A 24,178-nucleotide genomic window follows, 5' to 3' on the forward strand; every position below is an offset into this window, starting at 1 on the left:
TAAATTGAGCAAAAATTGTTAATTTGTTCACATTTAATGAACTTCATCAGTGAGTTTGACACGTCTCCTTTTAAAAAGAACCATATTATTATTAGTTTTTACACAACCAACTATCATTAATATAATATAATTTGGAAGATGATGACATCTCTGATTGGACACGGTCACGGTCCAATGAGAAAAATGCAGTTTGCAGAATATGACGCTGAAGTGGAATCCGGTTGGAGTGCTGATAAAAGTTGGTGTGCGCAGAGGAGAGCTGTCAGACTGTGCCGAGACGCGCTAGAAACCACAAGCCAAAGCGGACTCTCACCGCCAGGACCAAGAAAGCCAGACATGCATTCCACGCGTGGGTTCTGAACCACTAAGGAATTGTGTAAAATGATTTTGATCCACTTAAACTGAGCTAGTGGGATATTCCAGAAGACAACTGAGGAGGATTTGATTGTGTAGTGGTGATTGAGATGCCATCAGTGATTGCGTTAATGGACCAATAATCACATCTGATAAAGTGACACCAAATCAGGTCTTTTACCAGATCTTAACACTGGATTGTAGCAGCAGCAGCCGCAGCCCACCTCATGGTTTAAAAGGGTGTTAATGCGCGGGAAGGGAGTGGAACACTTCCAGGTAAGATGCATTCACTGTCTTCTTTAACTTTGCCTTGGATGCTGGCATACCTACTATATCTAATCAATACTGAAACAATTACCTGCAAAATGGGCATTTAACTGTCAAGCCGAAGAGAAAAGTCTAAATTATTCACTCATACCTGCAATTTATGAGTGGGGGGGATTGACACCCCCCCCCCCCCCACAGCAGAGGAAGCAAACATCTGATTATTTATTAATGGCAAATGTTGCTCTCACTGTAGTTTGATTTGCATTGAAACCGACAAGCTCACACTTTTTTGCACTTGCAATACAAACTCTGATAGGCAAATCCTGCCTTGCACTTGCAGGCTCCTCTGCGGAGCATCTCCCCCCCCCCCCTCCCCAAAAACAGAAACTAGAGTGAAATTCACAACCAGGAATGATAGCAGCTTCCTATTCATTTTAATTGTGATTTACTGATTTCACCTCCAGTCCAATGTTGGCCGGCCTGTACTGCAAATACGAGTCCTCTGATGATGAAATGTAGCAGCAGAGGCGCTCCAGACTGCAGCCTAGTCTATATACTTGCTGCCACTCTTATAATAGCCATGATAAATAACAGACAGGGAGCAAATGAAAGAGAGAGCGGTGTGGTGGGAATATGGACAATACAATATGTACCCTGACAACTATAACATCATATTAGGGAAGGTGCTTTCATGGCTTTCCATAACTATTCTTTCTCGGCTATTCCACGAGCAACAATTTTATATACATATAGTACATCATCATAAACAAAGCCCTCACATCTTTAATGTGAAGTAAATCAAAAGCAATTAATCATCATGAAAACTCCATTAACTGTCTTTTCATGGCGTACAACTCAATTGTTTTGGAGGACACATGTTCACAAAGCTAAGCCCAACTTCTCCATTCATTGTTATTCTTATTTTGTATGCAATGTCAATGCAAGGCTCTGACAAATGAATAATATTGTCTTAAAACCAAAGCAATATAATATGTCTCCCAGGTCAAAGATCTTCTATTAAACAGGAGCGCACTTCAGTTTTTAAGCATGCACTCCAAAGATCCTCTACGTGACAGGAGTGCTCTGCTGCGCAGCTGCTATGACAGGAACTCCCTGATGTTTTTCAGGGCTGCAAAAATGGTAGTCAGAGATTGTCTATATAACAGGAGCCTTCTTCTGTTTTTAGCTCAAACTTTTTTCAAAAGCCGCCCCCCTCGGTACCGGCCACGTTTGTATTATATTATACATATAAGAATTTTTTACAAACATAACACCATGAACTGCAACTACAAGTGCAACTGAACTGTACACATGTGTGTATGTGTTAAATTTCCTTTAACCTCCTTCGCACAACACAGTAGACAAGATGCTTTGTCACTTCCTGGTTGTGGCAGAGCACGTATTTCCATGGGAGAGATGCAGGCCGAGCTCTTATAAAATGCACTTCTGCCACCTTGTGGCCATTTTTTCAGCTTTAAACTGCACCAAACATGCTCTATTCTATTGTGGAGTTGCATCATCACCTCTTTTTGCCTCTCACACAAAGAAAACATGAAAAGGTATAAATACGTCTTTGGGAGCGAGTGGCCAGGTTGAAAAAAATGTATAAATACGTCTTTTGTAGTGTACTCCAAATCCACTAGTCAAAGATTCTTTATAAGACAGGAGTGCTCTTCTCTTTTTAAGGGCCTACTGCAAAAACACAAGTTAAATATTGTGAATACCGTATAGCAAGCGTGATATTTTGTTTTAAGTACGAGTCAAAGAGCCTCTAAATTATGTTTTTAAGGACCAACTGCAAAAACAGTAGTCAAAAATAGACTTAATAACAGTAGTGGTCTTCTGTTTTTAAGTAATACTCCAATATACTCCAAATCCTCTAGTCAAAAACTGGATACTACATGACAGGAGCATGCTTTCCATTTTTTAAGACCAACTGCAAAAACACTAGTTAAAGATCATCTATTTGGCACGACCCCACATATTGTTTTTCAGGACCAACAGCCAAAATGTTCGTCAATGTTTGTCTCAGGAGCGCTTTTTTGTTGTTCGGCATGTATTCCAAATCCACCAGTCAAAGATCCTCTATGTCACAGGATCCCTCTGTTGTCTTTAAGAACCTACAGCAAAAATAGAAGTCAAAGATCCTCTATATAAGACAGGAGCGTTCTGCTGTGTTTACGGGCCCACTGCAAAAACACCAGTCAAAGATTTTGTATATAACAAGACCGCTATTTTGTTTTTAAGTATTCCAAATCCTCTAGTCAAAGATCCTCCACAGGACAGGACCTCCCTGCCCAAAACACAAACCCAAAAACTACATCAAAGATTATCTCTAAAACAGGAGTGTTTTCTTTTTTTCTATAGCACATCCTGTATTCCAAAATCCACTCGCTATTTTTCAGAACCTACTCAAAAAAATGCAAGTGAATGATCTATTTGACAGGACCTGCAGCCAAAATATAGTCAATGAATCTCTATATGACAAGACCTACTGCAAATACACTCTATGGGGCAATAATATCATCACAACCTGCCCATGTGACAAACACAAAAACGTGACCAAATCCAAAATGGATGCAATACCAGATTGTTTCCAAAGATTTGTAGGACAATTCTTGTACTGTCCCGATATTTTGGCCCATTGTGTGTCCTTGTCTCTAAGCACAACTGGCAGTACTGGTGGGTTCCAATTAGCTGGAAGCATTGTATTAGTAACAGCTCCTTCACCATGAATGATGAGGATTTAACGCTGCAGGCTCACTGCCTCGGGTCACGCTGGTCCTCCTCCAGCTGGACGACCTGGCGCTGACTTGTCTGGCCAGCGCCAGCGCATCAGCCCAATGTCACCTCTTTTTTTTTTTTTTTTTTAAATTCTGGCCTGTCGATCCAAGTGATGATGCTGAGGCTTTATGGTCGAGCACTTTGAGCCAACCGGTCGAAAAATGACCAGCTGTGGCGCGTGACACACCATCAACTCTTTGAATTTGTGGTTTTTGTGCCATTTCCTTTTTCCTCTAATTTATTTTTACCTAGTGGTTTTTACTCAAAAATGGCCATCCTGCTCTATTTTGTCCAGACAAATGCTGCTTACTGCATATTTTCCCTATTTTGGACCATCCTCGAAAGTTAAAATCCTATTAGATCTCAACTCTCTGGAACACTGGCACCGATGCTACTTTCAGAGTCACTGAAATCACATTTCTTCTCTTTATGGATGCTCCATTTCAGTCTGAAATAATAATGCTAATTTACAAGCATCAGCCCTTGGCTGTTTACACGGCAACAATAAGTAAACAAGCCTACAGTTCACACAATGTAGAACATGCAGTTCACATGAATTAATTACAAAAACTATTGGTCTCACTTGATAATAAGATACGCACAAATGCAGTAGTTACTGTGGAACTAACAAAGAACTGATTACTAAGGCACATGCATTTAGAGTAGTTACTGAGTAGCTCATGAAGAATTCATGAGTAGAGTTTTTACTGAAGAACTAAGGCACATACATTCAGAGTAGTTACTGAGGAACTAATGAATAACTAATTACTAAGGCACATACATTTTGAGGAGTTAATGTGGAACTAATGAAGAACTGGTGAGCAGTGACTGAGGAACTAAGGCACATACATTTAGAGTAGTTACTGACGAACTAATGAAGAACTAATAACTAAGCCGCATACGTACATTTAGAGTAGTTACTGGGGAACTAATGAATAACTAATAACTAAGGCACGTACATTTAGAGTAGTTACTGAAGAACCAATTAATAATTCATGAGTAGAGTACTTAAGGAACTAATGGATATACATTTAATATAGTAACTGTGGAATTAATGAATAATTAATGAGTAGAGTTGTTACTGAAGAACTAAGGTACATACATTTGGAGTAGTTACTGTGGAACTAATGAATAACTAATTACTAAGGCACATACATTTCAGAATAGTTACTGAGGAACTAACGAAGAACTGATGAGTAGTGACTGAGGAACTAAGGTGCATGAATGTAGAGTAGTTACTGTGGAACTAATGAAGAACTACTAAGCAAGACACATACATTTGGAGTAGTTACTGAGGAACTAATGAAGAATTCACGAGTATGTATTAAAGAACTAAGGTGCACAACGTAGAGTAGTTACAGAGGAACTAATGAATAACTAATGAGTAGTTACTGAGGAACGAAGGCACATACATTTAGAGTAGTGCAACAAAAAAGTGCTGCAACCTAAACCCAATGTATTTGTAATTTTGTATGTATTGAAGAACTAAGGTGCACAACGTAGAGTAGTGACTGAAGAACTAATGAAGAACTGATGAGTAGCTACTGAGGAACTAAGGTACATAGTAAATGTAGAGGAGTTACTGTGGAACTAATGAAGAACTACTAACCAAGGCACATACATTTAGAGTAGTTACTGAGAAATTAATGAAAAATTCACGAGTATGTATTAAAGAACTAAGGTGCACAACGTAGAGTAGTTACAGAGGAACTAATGAATAACTAATGAGTAGTTACTGAGGAACGAAGGCACATACATTTAGAGTAGTGCAACAAAAAAGTGCTGCAACCTAAACCCAATCGTGACACGGCGCTCGGCGGGTTTTTTGGGGTTCTCCTCATCGCCAAGAACGAGAGTTAAATCTCAGGTCGTGATTGGCGCCCACTGTGCCAAGTGTTTGATGTAAGTTGGATGCGTGGTCTTGTCCCGCCAGCCTGCCACTCCCCCCTACCCACACCACCATCCATGCGCTCTTCCACATTCTGTTTGATCTGAGGTTCCATCTCCCTCTGCTTCATTTCTAGTAAAGCTAATTCACCAGCTTCTAAATGAACTGCAACTTGGGAGAGAATGAGTAAATATGATGAGGTATGAAATAAAAAGACGAAGGGCGATGGGAGCACTCAACCTTGTCTGTGACCTGAACAAACTGTAATGACTTGGGAACTTGCGTCTCTGTCCAGTATTGCTGAGAGCAGGTAAACAGGATATGGAGTCCCAGATGGTTTTTGCACACACCATGAAAGTACTGGACAAACTATCATAGCCCACCCACAATGAAGCTAACTCAAATGGGAAATGGGTGCAGACGAAACCGTCCAAAAAGTGTTTGGAGTGGGGTTTTTTGGGAGACACGGTACACGGTTGTAAGACTCGTGATGATGAACCTGGAAACAAAGCAGTGGATCTCTGTTTGCCATCAAGTGCATTTTATAAGAGTTGTGTATGCATACTTCCCTTGTAATAAAACACTCCATAGCAAGCAGGAAGTAGGCGTGTAGCAAGCATAAGGTTAAGAATTGAAGGGAAATTTTAACACGTGCCTGTGTGCCTAAATGCATGCACACACTCACATTATAAATCATTATATTGTAAAGAAATAGTTTTTTTCATGTAAAACAATATTTTTTTGTGTTTTTGTTGTGGCATAGTTGACATAGTCTCCCAGGAGACTGGGACGTCTTTTGAAGAATGGCTGGGATTGAATGTATTCATTTAAAAAATGTGTCCATTTCAGACAAACATGACCAATTCAAAAGTATCAATATTTTGATTTGAGTAAAAATGTTATATCATGAAGAGCTGCTATCGGAATCACTCGTGCACAAGAGCTCCAATCAGCATGCCAATAGCCTGAAATGAGGTTGGTCCCGCCAGCAGGGTTCAAGCGACAGAAAGACAAATGGTGTAAGTAATTAAGCAATGAGTGTCAGGTCATAATGGCAATGCTGTCATCTTGCAGTTACAGCTGATGAATGAACAGTGTGCTCCATTTACACACCCAATGAAGACAATATATTACTCATCGTGAGCTCGTCTATATCTGTGGGGATTTTTTTTTAATAAAAAAAGAAAAGTCTTCAGTTTGTCTTTGGAATCCCTGAGTAGAAGTGTTGAGATGTATTCCACCTGTGTGCCTGTTCACAGCTGGAAACCTGCTTTGATGCACCGATGTGAGCAATCTCACAAAGCGTCTTTGGCTTATTAGAAAGAGAATTATGAATATTTGTTTGATTTGACCTGCTCCGAACGGCACCCGCATCTTGATGATCTGTGTTTAAATATTCATTTTACTGTGTTAGCTTTGTGGAAAACACACAGATTGTGTATGGTTCCCCCTCTGGCCTTCCTTCGGAGCGCCTTGCTGGGTGCTCTCAGCACGCCCGCAGGCTACCGGGGCTATAAAGGGGGGGGGACTGTAACCTAAAGACTTGATACTGGCAGCCTGTGGCTTCCAATCTAACCGCACTCTCTCACTTATCTGGAAAATAAGCCATTTTAATTGCTTACACACAGAGCCCTATCTGGCCATGTCGTGAGCGCAGAGATAAGGGTTACACGGAATCAGGCATTAGTAACAGGATGAGAGGACAGCAGAAAAACAGAGCTGCGGGGTCCCCAGAGGAGCAGGAGTCAGGAAATAGCCATAGCCATCCTATTAATTTCAAACCCGAGCTGCTCTCTGTCAGGCTCAGGAGACGACTGTTGTTCGCCTAAATTCATAGTTGCTTTTAATGATCTATTTAAAATGGTGATACTGGAGAGGAAAGAATGTGTAAAATTATGCAGCTTATTGAGCAAAATGACCCTGACTTTGGTGTTTGCTATTAATCCTGAATCTTAATTAATCCCGCCACAGGGAAGGTGTCATGCTGACATCGACACAGCAATAATACCACAAGGACACGCAACAATGCTGGCTTTTTACCCCAAATGACAAAAAAGAGTGGAGCCTAGTTGGCTTTGGCAACACTAACTATGAACCAAAAATGGACACCTCGAGTCCTGTCCCATTGCTCCACTCTGTTCCTCAGGGTGTGTGTCTGAAAACTCTTCTTCTCTTTAAAATTATATTTTAGGAGCTTTTCATAAACAGTCTTTCAGTAATTGCATTGTGCTTTTCTACCTCGACGGGACCATGAGCACCGTTACCTGCTCCTGACGCAGCATCAGGAGCAACTGGCTGTTCAGTATCTTGAAAAGGATACCTCCAGGGATCGAACCTGCAAACTTCACGTTGGGAGACGACCACTCTACCACCCACGCCATGCGTAAAATCGCATAATATGTCAGAAAAGCTTCCCAGTTATGTCCTTACTTTATGCATTGGGTCACATGAGAACAAGGTCAAACAACAACCAAAGCATTTTTTCCCCTCAGAAATGATGTGAATCCAATGAATCTGTTCCAGATTACCCAGAAATATGAACAAAAAAAACAAAATGAAATTGATTGATAAATGAACATTTAACATCACTTTTACATTATTGACGGAAGAGCCATGTGGACGCTGCTTCGCCCTAGTCTGTTACAAACCTAACTGGTGACTATAGGGGTGTTATTTCATGTATAGAGGGCTCTAATAATGCTAAAAACACACCTGGGAGGGTTTAAACATGTTTTTGATGCTCCAACTATGAAAATATTCCATATATAAAGAAGGAATCCAACTTAAAACTTCACTTATTACGGAAGCAGTTAACCACGATGAACGAGGGATTACTTTATATATATACTCATATATACTTATATATATAAACAATTAACGTCACCTTTACCTTTTATTGACCCGGCTCGCTTTCGGTTCTGTGTCTCGGTTGAACCCTTCCCCCTGCAACCTGTGTTAATTAGGAACCGTTATATTACAATCACATACAAAACATAATAAAGATGATTAAAGGATTCACTGGCTAGAATCTGTTTATTGTGTCCCAGCTCTAAAGGAACCACTACTTTGTTAGGTACTGTTTGGCTGTACGATAACCAAGACAATGTATGAAAACCAAGACATATTGTACTTTTGTCAATCATTTTCAGGGGCATACAAAACTGAACTGTATCGGCAGTAAGAGGGCATCTGTAAAGCCGCATACTACATTTTAACATTGTTCCGCCTTGCCGGAATGTCCTTCCACTGTTTTGTTTGCCTGTAAAGGCATCATGCTAGCATATTTACATTTTTAAGTCAACATACAATCACGTCACAACATTCTGGCACAGGATTCAGGGCTCACAGGAGTATCTCACTGTGTATTGTTTTGACTGGAGCGCCCCGCATGAAGAACTAGTGAGCACAGTGGCTGAGTAAATGTCAGCTCCACTCGGCTTCTAATGAGACCAGAGACTAAGAAGAGCGCTGACACCATCATAGGCGCTGTGCTGAGAGGCTCATTTACATTCTGCCAGCCGACAGCCGCAGTTATGAAGGGGAAGCGATGGGAAAAAATCAGAGCCAGGAAAACACATTTGGTTGTGGCCTGCGGACGTTTTTGCTTTTGGTTTTGTTACACTGTCAGTGGCTTTCATCAATATTCTTATATTGGCAATGGGCAAAACGCAAAATGATTCAAACTTCAGCCTTTAGTGCCTTTCAGCTAATAAACGCTAACAAAGTGCGGCCAATGCAGCTGCATACTCTTTTTGCCAATTTCTCCTCTAGTGGCAATGCCTTTTTTTTGTTTTGCATGTTTATTAGCAACTAAATAATCCATTTCAGGACCAATAGTACTGCTTATGTGACCAATCGTCTTTGTGGTCTTTTAGCACTTTTGATTTGTGTACTCCTTACGGTGAGCTGAATTTTTCATTTTGGGTCTCCATCAAGGACTCTTTTCCAATCATGTTCTGAAATGGTTAACTTGAGCTTGAAGTTGAAGGCTGAGGAACCAATTACTCTCGCAAGCTCAAGATACAGGCAGCTAATTACCAAACCTGGAGTGGGCAGTCTATCGTCTATCTGTTGACATTGTTCTTTTAATGACATTTATGCAAGGGTTTCATGGCTATCAGACAGTTGCACAAAATGGATATGCTCCTTTACGGAGTCTTATTAGCGAACACCAAACATTACAGTGAGATAACTGTGAATTCCTGCTGCAGTCAAAGACTCATAAAAGTTCACAATCTTGCTATAATAAGCCATCATTCTGTAATGCAATGTGCTGGTTCATCATCAGAGGGCAAGCAGCCCAAACAGTTTGCATACAACATTGTGCTAATTGTCCATAATTGATGCTGCAGTTGTGCAACATTATAAGGCTGAAGTGCACTTCAGACTTGTAAAACTTTGGCAGGCAATTGAGTGGAAGAAGAAACAAGTACCGAAAGCAAAGCAGTTCATTGGCCAATGGCTGCCGAGCCACCAGAGGGAGGTCAGCTATATTGCTATATTGGTACTTGTCGTGTATATTTCTAAGCTACCTTTTGAGTGTTAAGTTGCTGTGTGACGATTTTAACCATCTATCTAAGATGACAGTGTGCGTTATATTGAGTCATGACATCCTGCGATTTCCGATGGGTTGACACGGCTTGTTGCGAGTTCTCTTTTCGCTCGTAACTTGCTCTTACTAGAAAGAGCTACAGTTTTTATAATAATGCAGTAATTATAATAATGCAGTCTTTCCTTTCATATGTCATTACGTTTTTTCACAGGCAATTCATACTGTCTATAATACGTTTGTAGCATTTCTTGAAATGCTGGATTCTCTGTCATGTTAAAGAGCAGCATACATATACATCATTTTGCGCTGTTCCATTTGTATTCTAGTTGCTGATCAAACTTCTCAGTGACTGTTGACTGTTTTCAGGTGGATACGTTTGAGGTGGCTAGGTTCGTTTTACGTCGCCACCACTTCAGTGTGTTATTTTGACAACTCCTGCGTGATCATGATTGAATGCAGTTAGTAATTTCTCCTTGGCAGCCTAAAATGTGTTTGACTGCGCTTATTGGATTGAGAAGCTACTTAACACGGTTGTGTGAATGCAGTCTTTCAGAGACAACAATGCCATACTTATTTTGTCCTCAGAACTTTTGAATTTGTGGTGTTTGTAACGCTTGAAGTATTCAGCTCAGGTTCAAAGTTTCAAGGACACCTGTTGAAACTGTTATCTACTTTGTGCAATGAGGCAGGACAAAAAAAAAACACACTCACTGGCTTATACACACTTCCATCTATCCGGTTTTCCTATCAAGCCAACCAGAGTGTAAAGGGTCATGGGGAAATGGAGCCTATCTAGCATTCAATGGGCGAGAGGAGGGGTACATCACAAAAAGAGGCCCATTCTGGCTGGCAGTTTAAATCCAGAGCCTCTCTTGCCTCCAGCTGGAGTGGCCACCCACTTCACCACTGTCCTACCTATTATGCTTTTTCCGTAACCTCATATTTACGACAATGATTTAACAGCCGGCGAAACCTGCGGGGGATACAGGACCTTTAACGTCAACATTTCAAGAGACCACAGTTGAAGTTTTAGCAAATCCGAGGAGTCATGTTTGCCGTGGAGCTTTTTAAGGGGGGGGGGGGGGGGGGGAATCTGAGTGATAGTAATGAGCTCCAGGAGACAGAAGCGCCGCGATTGTAGTCGACATGCCACCCAATTATCCGCTGGCACCTGTCGAAATCGACCGTCGCTCTGTGGAGTGACGGCACGTGTGCGGTCCCAGCCCACCCCCGGCTCGCAACTGTATGTCCTCTACACTCTTATAATGAGGGGGTGTCTCTCTGGCACCATCTTTGGTTCCCGTATGCACTGATGTTTAATGCTAACTTATCTCCCCTTTCAGGTAAAGACACCATTTCTGCCTTACTGCAGTTACACTTATTTTTCCTTTGCCTGGGGTCTGCTACGTTTCCTTCACGCTTATTATACAGGCTGTTATATTAGCAGCCATTTTGTCTGTCCGGCACAATGTCACACTCCATTATGACCCCAGCGTGTTGAATTGAGTTAGAAATTGCGATTCCCTTTAGAAAGTGTGTGTGAATGCTAAGACAAAAAGTCTGTCCGTGTAGGGCCTTCAGTTACAATGGCTGACGTGTTGCATTTTATTGCCTGCATCGTTTTTATTGATAGCTGGAAGGACATTTGTGATGGCATAGACCTCCACCAAGGTCAATTCGCCATTTCTCCATTATACTGCTGAAACCATCACAATCACGTATGAGTTTTCCCAGAATTGTGTGAAACAGCATTATATACTAGGTTGTCCATCACGGCACTTGGGTTGCAGAGGCCTATCAGGGTACCCAAGAAATGTTACATGTCCAAAGAATCCAAGGAAACTAAATACAGTCATTCCTCGCCACTTGCGGTTTGAACATCCTTCACATTTTTAGTCAAATAATTTTTATTAAAAATTGTAAATATTCAGGGGCTGCACGAGTGATTAACGTGCAGGCTTCACAGCTAGGAGACCTGGGTACTCCGGTTTCCTCCCACATTCCAAAAACATGCTAGGTTAATTGGCGACTCCAAATTGTCCATAGGTATGAATGTGAGTGTGAATGGTTGTTTGTCTATATGTGCCCTGTGGCGACCAGTCCAGGGTGTACCCCGCCTCTCGCCTCTCGCCCGAAGACGGCTGGGATAGACTCCAGCACCCTCCGTGACTCTCGTGAGGATAAGCGGTAGAAAATGAATGAATGAAAGAATGTAAATATTCATGGCGTTAAAACTGTTGTTTATGGGTATTTTCATGTTGTTTAAAGGGGTACTCTGATCCATCGGCTACCGATCTGTATCGGGCGATATCAGTACGGCACGATGTCGATACCAGCCGATACTTGCGATAAAAAACTGATCCCCTCTGCAACAACAAAAATGCAGCAAAAAATGTCTATAGATTGGTACGGCATTTGGAGGCTTGCAATGTGATCATCTGTCAGGCAGAGGCTAGAAAGACCCGGGCCCAACCCGCTGTACTTGCAAGTGTGGGCAATATTTGGGGGTGAGTACCGCCTCAGTACGGATTTGGGAGCATGCAGACACTATGTAGCATTTTTAGTACAGGAGGAACTTTTGTTGTGTGCGGGGCTGTGTCGCACCGTGCTTGAAAGGCGTGTTGTGCAAACAGATTTCAGCATTGCGGACGAGTCTCCTCTCCGGCCGCAGAAGAGGGAGTCGGCTGCATCTGCAGTTCAGATGGCAGCTGATGCAGCTGTAGAAAACCCCCAATATAGGCAGTGGTACATTTAAACATTTACACTGCATGTATGTGATCGGTATTGGTATCGGCCAATTTTCCTTTTGGATTATTGTTATCGATAATATCGATAAACCATGATCGGAACATCCCTAGTTGTTTAAGTTGTGGCATCGTTTGACTTACCTATGTTATACTGCTGATCATTAAAGAACGGAAAAATGTATAATCAAACTTTTTTTCTGATGAAACATGAGAGTCTCCCCTTTCGTTTGGTATAGAACACAATATGTATGTCAAAATCATCAAAAACCTCCGCTACTGAGAGAGAATCCTTTTGAAAAATGGCTGGGATTGAATGAGTTGGAAGACGTCGATGAACTGTACTGAACTGAACAATACTGACCACTAGGTGTCACTATGAACCAGACTCGATCGCTGTCAACAATTACTGTAGGTTTGAATGATCTCACAACATGCCCAAGATTAACAATCATAATAATAACACTAGGTACCGTTGTGGCCGCGCACACACAAGAACAGGTCTTATTTATGTCTTGAATGGCTTATTTTGTCTGATTATATCTACTGTATTGGGTAATATGAGTGTAAAGGTGATTGTAGGGGTGTATTGTATGTCTGGAGAACTCTGATAATGTTAATACCCGTACGTAGAAGGTCGTAAACAGGTATTCCATGATTTAACCATGAAGATATTTGGAATCCTTCCTGTGCAATTCGGTCTGTCACGATAACAAATTCTTCTGGACATAATTGTCCTACAAATGATTGCCTATGTACAATATAATTAAATATCATTTCAGCTTATAGTTGTCCTACATGAATACACGGTGCATCGCCAGCCAAAGTTCCATCACCGAGTTGCTATGTGATGTAAAAAGTAATAAATTGTCTTTTCATGGCTGGTAAATGCAATAAGACCCCAGCAGGCAATCAATTCCCAGACAGGGGAACATCCCAGTATTACATTAGGTGCTATTAAATCTACATATTGCATATAGTGTAGGTAAAGCAGAATTATGACTTGATCATTTAATATGGGCCAATAAAGTTGATATATAAATAATTCAAGACAGTTTATAGAGCCTGATCATTATTTATGATCAGTTGGTCAATAAGTGGCACAATTGAATGAGTCCTGTCCTCTTTAATGCTGAAATGTGTGCAAATGGGATAAATAATTCAACTCAAAATACCAACCACCCAACCAAGATTTGACCCTTTTCGGTGCATTATTTTCAGCAGGATGATATTATGCATCTAATTGGCATTTATATGCTCCTAATCTCAGCCCCCAAATTCCTCCCTGAATCATCTGCAGTGGGTTTCTCCAAATGAGGAAACATATTTCCCGCATTTATTGTCATATATTACATTTCCTCGACAAAACAAGGACCGGGCCACCGTGTTCTTAATCGCTTAAATCCACACGCAATCTGGCTCAGCCATCTTAGGCAGTGCTGCACATCCATTAGCCCCCTTTCTCATTTGTGGGGAGAGCTACCAGCCCATTAGTTCTGATATGCTCTGCTAGATTTCCATGTCCTTCCATTTCAGCAACTTGGGCAAGAAAATGCGAAAAGTTGGGGGATTAATTTGAACTAATCCCACATTTTTCTATTGGCTTTAATTACTTGTTCCGGCCTCTGACACCCTTAATGGTCATCAACAATAGGTTGACTTAGGACCCACGGAAGGGAAGAAAAACACTTGCGTTACAAATGCTCTGTGGGCCACCACTTCCTTGCTTTTCATCTGAATGCTTTAGACTCTCCCACTCATATTTTGGTGTCTTTTTTCCAGTTTCTGTGCCCTTTATTTGGACTTGGACATATGCTCATTATGAACACACCACCTTCAAGTCACGGAAGGGCTGCAGCTCTTCCTTCCTACCTTCAGCTCAATTCTGTCTCCCTCGCGCTTCCCGACAGGAAGATTGAAAGTGACCGTGGAAATTTGGCCCCTGAGAACACTTACAAAGAGCCCCTTCCCGATTCAGTCACACGGACTCCGAATGAGAGCGTTGACGCAGAGCGGTCTTTTCATAGCGCCAATGTCCAATGCAGGCCTCAATGAATGCAATCTAATATCACAAATTAGCCTGTCACTTAGCCTGGATTATAACCCTCACGGGGGCCGCCGATAAAATAACATGAGCCTTGTTGCTCACTGATGTAAAACAGAGGACGATGGTTTGGGGAAGGGGGGGGGGGGGGGGGGGGGGGAGATGAGGTGCATTTGAATATTTAATCAAGCAGATTATAATGCAATTTAGACTGATCCCCCCCCCACACTTCATCAGCCACTTCCTAGTTTCTTGTTTTTTGGTACCACCACACAACAGGACTGCAGCAAGGGGACACCAGGTACATGATTTATGGATCACTCATGGCAGTATTGGACAGCACTGACAATGGGGGGGGTGTATGCGACATTTTCACAAGAGCTGGAGATCAGCAGGTTCGTGCTCTGGATGCTTCAAACGACCCCCCACCTTCATTTTCTTTGAAATATTGTTTCATAAGTTTCATTCCCTCTAGAAGATAAACTAAAATACTTGCCGAAAATCTGAGGTGTGTACTTTTTATATTACATATTTTTACATTTAATATATATTCATATAAAGTCATCCCTCGCCACGTTGCAGTTCACTCTCACAGTTTTTCAAAAATATATTCACAAATTAAAAAAAATACATATTCAAGTAAATGTCACATATTTATGTGCCTAAATTAAAGATTTCCAAGCATAAAAATGACTATATGAACTGAAATGGAAATAGAAGTCATTAATAGGACACATTCAAATAGTGAATGTTGTCTTCTACGCTTGTCGCTAGGTTAGTAAGTAATGTTTAATAATAATAATAGTCATAATAATCACACGGGCTACTGTTGTGGCCGTAACACCAAGCAAAAAGTCAACTCTGTACCGTTATTTATGTCTTAAATAGCTAATTATATCTGATTATGGGAGTCACTTCATGCCAAAAGGATCTCAGCATGTTAAAAAACTTATTTAGAAGGTTTTAAAGAGGTTTTGTACGGTAAAGAGGGAATCGTACTTTGCAGAAATGGACTTATCATGGTCGGGTCTGGAACCAATGAATAAGGAAGAGATTACCGTACGTGTATCCGTCAAGTGGCCATACGACCTGAATCGGATACCATCTAGGCTTCGTTGAAAAGAATAAAAAAAATACATCTTGATATCAGAGAAGCGACATTTCAACTACTAGCTTTCAGTGAACTTTACCAGTGAATAGTTTCATCTTAATGCAGGCGACACACGTTGACATTTCAGCTTCCATTCAAAGCACCTAAGCTTTAATTACTCTGCAAGTTTGTCTCACCATTCTAAAATGCTCTAAGGGCAAATATCCAGCACCAAGCACAGGCATTTATCTGATTAACAGATTTCTCACATGGAATCATCTCTTTGTAGTTATTCATTGCCATGATATTCTGCGTTATCTTGCACTAAATCAAACAAAATTGGCATGATGGTTTTTCCACAGTTCCGCCTCTCTGTCTATTTGTTTTTCGTTGAGCGTTTTGTACGAGCCGAAAATGAAAAATGTCATATTGTATAAATACAACACAGAATCCACCATGCCATCTCAGAAGTGTTTTTGCTTATCTTTTCTATACTGGGAATATCACACACTGTGTGGCATGCAGTGCACAGTATCCGTCCTTGTCATATCGACCTGGGTAGGAGGCATCAAACCTGGCATTTGGTGATGATAATTGGCTAACAGAGATAGCGTAGCTTATGAGCTAATTAAAGAATGTCATAATTGCCTGTCAAAGTCTTGCCTGTCGTCGCCATGGCACAGAAAGGTTTTCATTGCATGCCTTAAAATAGATTTCCCTCGTGAACCAACACCTCACGCGTCACCTTTTCTTCTCATCAAAGTATATGACAGCCGGCGAGCGGCAAATCTCGAACCCTCCGTCCAAGCCTCGCACTTATTGGCTGTAGGTAATGCGACGTGGGAAAGTTCATCAGGTAGTCACATTTCATTTCAAGGCCTTCTGTGACCCCTGCTTTATTATTTGAATTCATACCTTCAAATCAGACCCTGTCTTTATTAGGTAAAACCAATATAAGGCACTGCTATTTTTTTTAATGTCGTTAGGGAGAAAGCATATGCTCTTAACACAAGAATCTCACACATCTGTTTGCTTGGAGTGCTGAATGGCAGCTTGTGGAAGTGTAATGTTTCTATTTGTAGGAGAGTTGTGTGTCATTGTCACTGGAGTTTGAGCATACACTTGCAAACATGAAACAAATACATGCACGTATTGGACTGAAATCAAAGCTGACCACTCCACACCATTCTGGTGGTCAGGGATAAATATAAGTTCCCATTCATCATTTATTTTGCATCCTCTGCATTATCCCGCATCACTGCACGGCCATTTTTATCCTCAGCCGCTCATAGTTTGCTTCCATTTGTCATTAGGACAAACTGACAGGACAATGTGACACATTTTTAATAGAGGGAAGTTGCGTGATTTACCTGTTATCAGTTATGTCTAATTGTCACCTATTCATTTTTGTCAGGCAAGGTGCTTTATTCCAACTCAAAACCCTAAGAAACCTTTGTCGACTCTATAGTAGCGACCCATCGTACACACCCAAGGAGTCCTGGGAATGGTATACCCTGATAATGACTGGAAACTAGTGCAAGACACGGCATCCTACACCAACTTGAAGCTATACAATACAGTTGCAATACAGCTGGCACGTGTAATACTGTAGGTATTTGGTTCTGTCCCAGGAATCTGGTCAGACAACGTAATAATTCTTAAAGTGCTCGTGTCACCAAAAAAGTACGAAAAACAGAAAAAGAAAATGAAAGTACTCACTTCAGGACCAACTCATTCAATCCCAGACAAGCCCTTGTGTACCGATGGTTTTGACCGATCTTTCAAGGCACGCAGAATACTGTGTTCTATGACTATATGAACATGGAACCCACCAAAAGAAAGATTCATCTGCTGTCTTTCATTAGAAATTATTTTTTGTTTCTACATTTTTCCGTTCTTTAATAATCAGCAGTAGAACATAAGGTTCAGGAAAATATCAGTTTCCAACTAAAAAAAGGAGAAAACCAGATTTAAAAATAATAATAATAATGATAGCTCAAATATTTAAACAACTGTACCAACATAACACAAAAAGGTGTGTTTAACATCAAAACAACAATTTATTTACAAAAATAACACACTGAACTATATTATATGATATATCTTATATGTTATAATTTTCACATTTGGAACTGAACTATGTGTGTGTGTGTGTGTGTGTGCGTGCGTGTGCATGTGTAACGGTGGTCAGTTGACTGCCCTCCAGCTGATGCCGCTGTCAAAACAAATAAACAAACAAACAAAAAACCCCACTGATTTTTTTCTCTTTATTCTATGGAAAGATGGCAGTGACAAGCACCTTATCATAATCATGTCACATTTACATTAAAGACTCATTGATGTATATACACACATCCATTTACTATAAATCAGCCTCCTCTGATCGCACATCAGTGGTGTGAGTGACTTTGGACTTAATTTAGACATCATTTAGGCAGACACACTCCAGGAAATGAACACGTTCATCACCACAAGACCACCAGTACGTCTGAATTCCTGCATACAGTTCTTACCTTGTCATCATCCTCTGCTTATCTTGTCTTTCTAGTTCCACATTTGACCGTTGCGGTTTTGATGAGCGCGACCTCTCAGATAGCATCTCAGTGTTTCGTTATGGAAGGTCGCCTCAGTGGCTAAACGCTCGAAAAGGGCAAACAGCATCAGTGTCAGGTGACAGCGTCTTTGGCCAAATGCAATTCATTTTTCTCTTGTCTTGAGTGTGACACAGTCGCTTGATGAATCGGGAGCACTAAGAGCACAGCAAGACCATTCCTGCATCGGATTTGGAGCTTAGGGTTGATATGGATGATATGTGAACTCATCAATGGAATGGCCTTTATTGTCATTATCAATGTGAATGGCTCTATACGCACAGGGTAGTAGATAGAAGATTTGAACAAAACATTGATGTTGCTTTTTGTAAAAATGGAAGTTTTTAGTACTGTAGTGTTTGTGCTTAGCAGGCTTCTGCCTTTCAAAAGGAACTTTTACTAACATTACTGACAGTTTTGGATAATATTTGAGCGCATAAGCAGTTGGCCCACATGTGTGTCGGGTTTCTTTAGTACATGACATCACACGCTTCCTGCTGTGTTTTTAGTCAGGATGTCCAAAGAGATATCAGATCATATCGGAATAATTTTTTTTCTGCCGATATTGATACCAGAGCGCCAGTGAAAAGCTTGCTGTCTCAGTATGTCTGTGGTTTGGTATTATTTCCAGGGTTTGGCCTTTGGATCATAAATAAGCAATTTACAATGACTTTATGGGTCTTCTTTCATTACGGCTAATCTAATAGCACACTTCAGGAATTGTGTGGTATTGTTCCAGAGTTTCACACTTTTCACACTGATGTTTGTGCCACATGGAAATGTGCAGCTTTCCAAATTGTATTAGTGCTATTAGTCAGACATGTTGTAATAGCTGAGCGTGTTTATTTTTTTTTTTAACTCATTCAATACCAAACAGAGGTGATGACACAACTCTGCACTAACGCATGTCACTTTTAGAGCAATTTCAAGCCATTAGGTGGTAATTGTAAATAGTTCACGTTTGTAGATGTAAAACAACCCATTTTTTGTATTGTTTATATTGGTAGAGGTTTTTATGATATTAGAACTGCCACAAAAGCAAAAAATATATACAGCCATAGAACACAATATTCTTTGTCATGAAAGATCAGACAAAATCATCTATAGCAGTGGTTCTCAAAGTGGGGTATGTGTACCCCCAGGGGTACGTCAATTTCTCAAAATGAAGCGTGCACCTGAACACCTCACAGTGCGAGGAGACCGCAGCGGGAAGGAAACAGAGCGGCAAGTTGTTCCTTGCTCATGTTCATCTCGTAAATCCTCGGACACAAGTTGCCGCTGCATTCGGGGACACTTGTAAATCCCAGCAAAAACACCCACACATGCAGCCCAAAAATATGTGATATTTATAAAATCAACCACTCATAGAAGAATAAGACAATGTTACAAAATGTTCTACTTCTAACAGTCTGAAGGCATATGTGACTGTAAAAAGGATGGACTAAGAACCACTGATCTGCAGGATAATGGCGGTACTAATATTCATTCATTCATTCATAATTGGAGTCGCCAATTAACCTAGCATGTTTTTGGAATGTGGGAGGAAACCGGAGTACCCGGAGAAAACTCACGCATGCACGGGGAGAACATGCAAACTCTACACAGAGATGGCCGAGAGTGGAATTGAACTCGGGTCTCATAGCTGTGAGCCCACCGGTACTAATAGCTTTTGAAAAATGTTGTTGAGACAAAATGTTTAAAATAAATCTGTGACTTGTCTAAATGTATTTCATATTGCAGTGTTTATTTGTGAAATTCACCCAGTGGCATCACAGTAAAATAAGCATTGTGCATCAATATGGTATCTGTAAGAAAGAAACTAGTTTGTTTGCCGGTCTGTCAATTATTAACAGTAATCCACAGAGCTGACACAAAGTCACAAAGATACTGCTCCGGTCGTGATTTGCTATGTGATGAATTGCATCTCAGCACTGATATGAGCGCCCATCCAAAAATGATCAGATATGAGCAGAAGATCAGAAGTGAAGCAAAGGCCCGAGGAGTCGAGTGAGCCTCCTCGCGTCCACTCTCGCCTGCTTGACACGCCGGCGTCTGGAGTTGCTAAGCGTCGCTGCGGGCTGGTGTGTAATGATTTGATTAGCGAGCCATCAGGACAACGTGCTAAAGCATTGCTTATTTTCTAGACCGGAGTTCATGCTTCAAAAACAGCCATGACAGCTACCATATCTGGCGATCGAAGCGACTTGACATGGATTTTCGCTGCTTCGCGGAGCCCGGCGACAAAGAACAGCGCCGTTGTTCTCGAGCGACGGGGTTGAGTGCTTCCCTCCTCGACTGTCAGAAGGGAACATCTGTGTTTTGGCAAATGAGACATGTTTGTTCTCACATGGAGCAATCGGCTGCCTGCAGCCGTCCGAGGTGACAGTCTCAGTCACGCTCCAAGTAAAGAGTGAGATAGAAGACGGAAGGGAAGGAGGAGAGGGGGGGTTAAATCCCTGTGTCGAATCCAGCTGCAGAAACCGAGAAGGAAAAGTCCAGCTTTTTTCGGCTTCTGCGCCTGCCCTGCAATATCTGGCATACTGTGGATTACAGACTTGTGCATTTCCAGCGTTTTTATCCCCTCCATTGAGAGGAAAAGTGGAAATTGAATCTTACACTTTTTAAAATGTTTACCGGCTTGAGTTGAAAGCGCTTACGGGTTTACGACTAAAGCTGATTTGCAAGCAAGATATTTCAGGAAAGCGTTAAATGCTTGAGAGAATATGTACAAAAAAAGAAGGCAGCTGATTTTAATACATTGACAAAAGTTCTCTCAGTCTCACAAAATCCAGTCTAATCAACGTCAGCCTTAATTCACTATGCTATGCTACCAACCAAATGTTCTCCTATATATCTGTACTGTTTAAAAGTCATTTTATTTTAGTAAGCCCTCTTGGGAACATGCTGTTTTGCGTGTCTGTAGCTTTAATGCTCATGGGCTGTGTTTGGCCACGCCTGTCTCCTTCACGGCCATATTGTATTAGTCTGAAGATTCCCTGAAGATAAAGAAAAGGATCAAACCTACAGATCCCCCGTCTTTAGATGCCCCACGGATACTCGGACGAGCTCCATATTTTATTTTAAGACACGTAGCAAATAGTGGTGGGCAAAACCGTTCATTTCAGTGAACCGGATCATTCCGGTTCATTCAGTAAAAAGATCTGTTCATTTCGGTCATTCCAGTCAATTGGTCGTTAGCCTGTGATCTCCCCCTGTGCATAGACCCGGTCAGCCGTGTCGAGTCAGTCCGTTCACTCATGTTCACCTTCGTTCCGACTCAACAGTGCAACAACGCGAGATGATTAGTGGTGTGTCAGTCATGAACGAACGGGTCAAAAGAACTAGTTCTTTTTTGTGAATGGAATGAACAAGGTCACAGACAGTGTCGGTCAATCTCTCGGTCTCGGTCTTTCAGTCAGGTAACCCCACCCACAGAGCGAGGTGCGGCGATAGGATATGACAGGCAAGCATGCAGATAGGAACGGTGAACTGACTCTCCAGCCAATCAAAAAAAAGCATTTGCAACTGAATGGACTGAACGGGTATTTTAGGGGCGGTGACCTAAACTCGTTCTTTTGACCCGATCGTTCATGACCGACACACCACTAGTAGCAAAGCCTTTTTAAAAATCTTTTTAGTAAGCTTTCCTTCCAAAGTGGTACAAACGTGCCCACCGTGCGGCCATCAAATCAAACCGTTTAGGATCTCCAAGTAACTCAAACAGTCTACTTTAATTACGCATTGCTGAAAGCGTATTTAATTACAGTTTACCTGCTATTATTTGACCAAACGACCAACAACATTGATTTTATAGCCACTATTAAAACAGTTGTGAGTGACATCAATTTTCTTCCCCGTCTACAAACATCTGCTGTAATATAGGCCATGGTTGAAACCCGAATGAAAAACGTCAGTGAAGGATAATGTGTTACCTTCATTTTTTCATGTACTTCAAAGCCAATCAGACATTGCAGGGCTTGTCCAGTTGCAGTCATGTTGGTGTATGTGAAAGGCAAGGTCGAGTGGATTCTTTTTTTTTTTTTTCTTGCAAAGCACGATTATTTGTACCGCTGCCATTCAAGTGGGAAAACAAAAAGGTCACACTTTTGGTCAGATGTGGAGGACTTTAGCGTCATTCTGTTTTCACATTCTCTTTGTGCTTTTGAAAGGAAATGTGATCCCTATAGCAGAGACTATTCATCACGGAAAGGATGAAAGTCAAGCACAACATGAATCTGAGCACATACTGTTGATGCACACGCACTACAGAGGCAGCAGCAGTAATGAGAGACTGTATTATTCCTCTGTAGAGGTGTCCATTTGCATTTGAAGGTTCTGTAAAGCTCACCGTAGGGTATAGTGAAGGGAGGAATACGGGCTACTGATCACAAATTATGTGTAATTTACCTCAATTAGTATCACTTTTCTTATTGCACCCACTGCCCCCTCCCTTCCATATCATAGTAGGAAGTAGTAGTATTATCAATTCGGGGTGTCAAATTAAACCATTTGTAGTGGCTATTTGTCCTTCACTAAAATAATAAACGTAACTTATGCTATAATCAAAAGGCCACTGATGCACCATGGGTTTTGTTTTACGCAGGCAAAAGAGTCATTGTCCAAACAATCTTGTTCCGTTTCTTCTTCTTTCCTTTTATTACCGAGCAAGCAAACAAACAAACAAAAAAGGAACAAGGGCCTTTTCCTGTTGCCTCTCTTGCGCTGGTACAAAAACCATAGGCCCACCCCGGTGCATGCTGGTCCTGTGAGCACTGCCTACCTAAATATATTGCAGGTGCCCAGGGTGTTATCCAATGAAATAAACCCAGAAATTAACTACTAATTAACCCAAACAAAATATGATAGATAAACAAATAAATAAATAACTAACAAGAAAATATTATCAAGTAATCCAAACAAAACAACAACAACAAAAAAATAAATCAACAGATATCAGAAACCTAGGAACACACTAATAAATAGCTCCTACACCATTAATTGTGATTAATTAATTACAGATCATGATTGGGTTTTCTTTTTTCTTTGAATTGCGTTGTTATGTGTTGGGTATCTTGTGTGTGAGTTTGGAAAACAATGCTCAGCCACACAGATGGACACAGATTGGCTGCCATTGTGTCTGGGTTGGGTTAGCATCAGCTGATCAGCTCTCGCCGTAGTTGGGAGGGCAAAGTGAGGAGACGTGTGGAAATAGAAATAGAGTGCGTGAGATATAGTGATATGTCTTCTTTGTTGGGAGACGTTTACCTACCACCAAGCAGCCTAAGTCTAGCCTACCACATCACAGCTAACATTAGCAGCGAAGGAAATTTGGCGAGCCATGGCAAAGTACTTGGGCAAAATAAACTAGACACACGAGCTGATGAATGTTCCCGTCAAGTAGGTAGCAATGAATTACAAGCCCATAGTGGAAGACAAAGGGTTAACAGAGGTGTTGGAATCTGCGTCCAGTGACCCATCAACTACAATGACAACCAAACTCGGCATACGGTGCCTACAGCCACACCCATAAGGAAGTCCACTCCTCTGTGACATCACAGAGGTACAGTTTTGCAACGCCCTCTGAAACCGAGCGTTTTGAGCCATCCCAAACTTCTTTCAGGGCTCACTTCCAAATGCTCATAACCTCGTTTTGCACGAGAATACAACATTCTAACTACATTTATAGGTCAGAAAAGTAGAAAAAACATAATAGGTCCCCTTTAAGAACAATAAAGTAATTAATGAAACCTCCTTTTTTCCCATGTATAATTTGCCACAATAATGTAATGAATGAAATGAATGAATGAAAATACCTCAAGGTTTTTAAAAAAAAAAAAGTGAGATAAAAAAACAGATCAATTAAT

At 41.1% G+C, this 24,178-nt stretch overlaps 1 protein-coding gene across 1 annotated transcript in view; it reads left to right on the forward strand.

Annotated features, from left to right (window-relative positions):
• The first annotated feature begins 223 nt into the window (after positions 1-223).
• Positions 224-24,178, forward strand: part of LOC131132437 (chemokine-like protein TAFA-2) — a 45,786-nt gene continuing 21,831 nt past the window's right edge. The window contains exon 1 of the mRNA XM_058078044.1: positions 224-630. The gene's annotated coding sequence lies outside the window, so the exon portion shown is untranslated. The remainder of the gene's footprint in view (positions 631-24,178) is intronic.

This window comes from Doryrhamphus excisus, chromosome 7, assembly GCF_030265055.1.
Source record: "Doryrhamphus excisus isolate RoL2022-K1 chromosome 7, RoL_Dexc_1.0, whole genome shotgun sequence".
NCBI lineage: Eukaryota > Metazoa > Chordata > Actinopteri > Syngnathiformes > Syngnathidae > Doryrhamphus > Doryrhamphus excisus.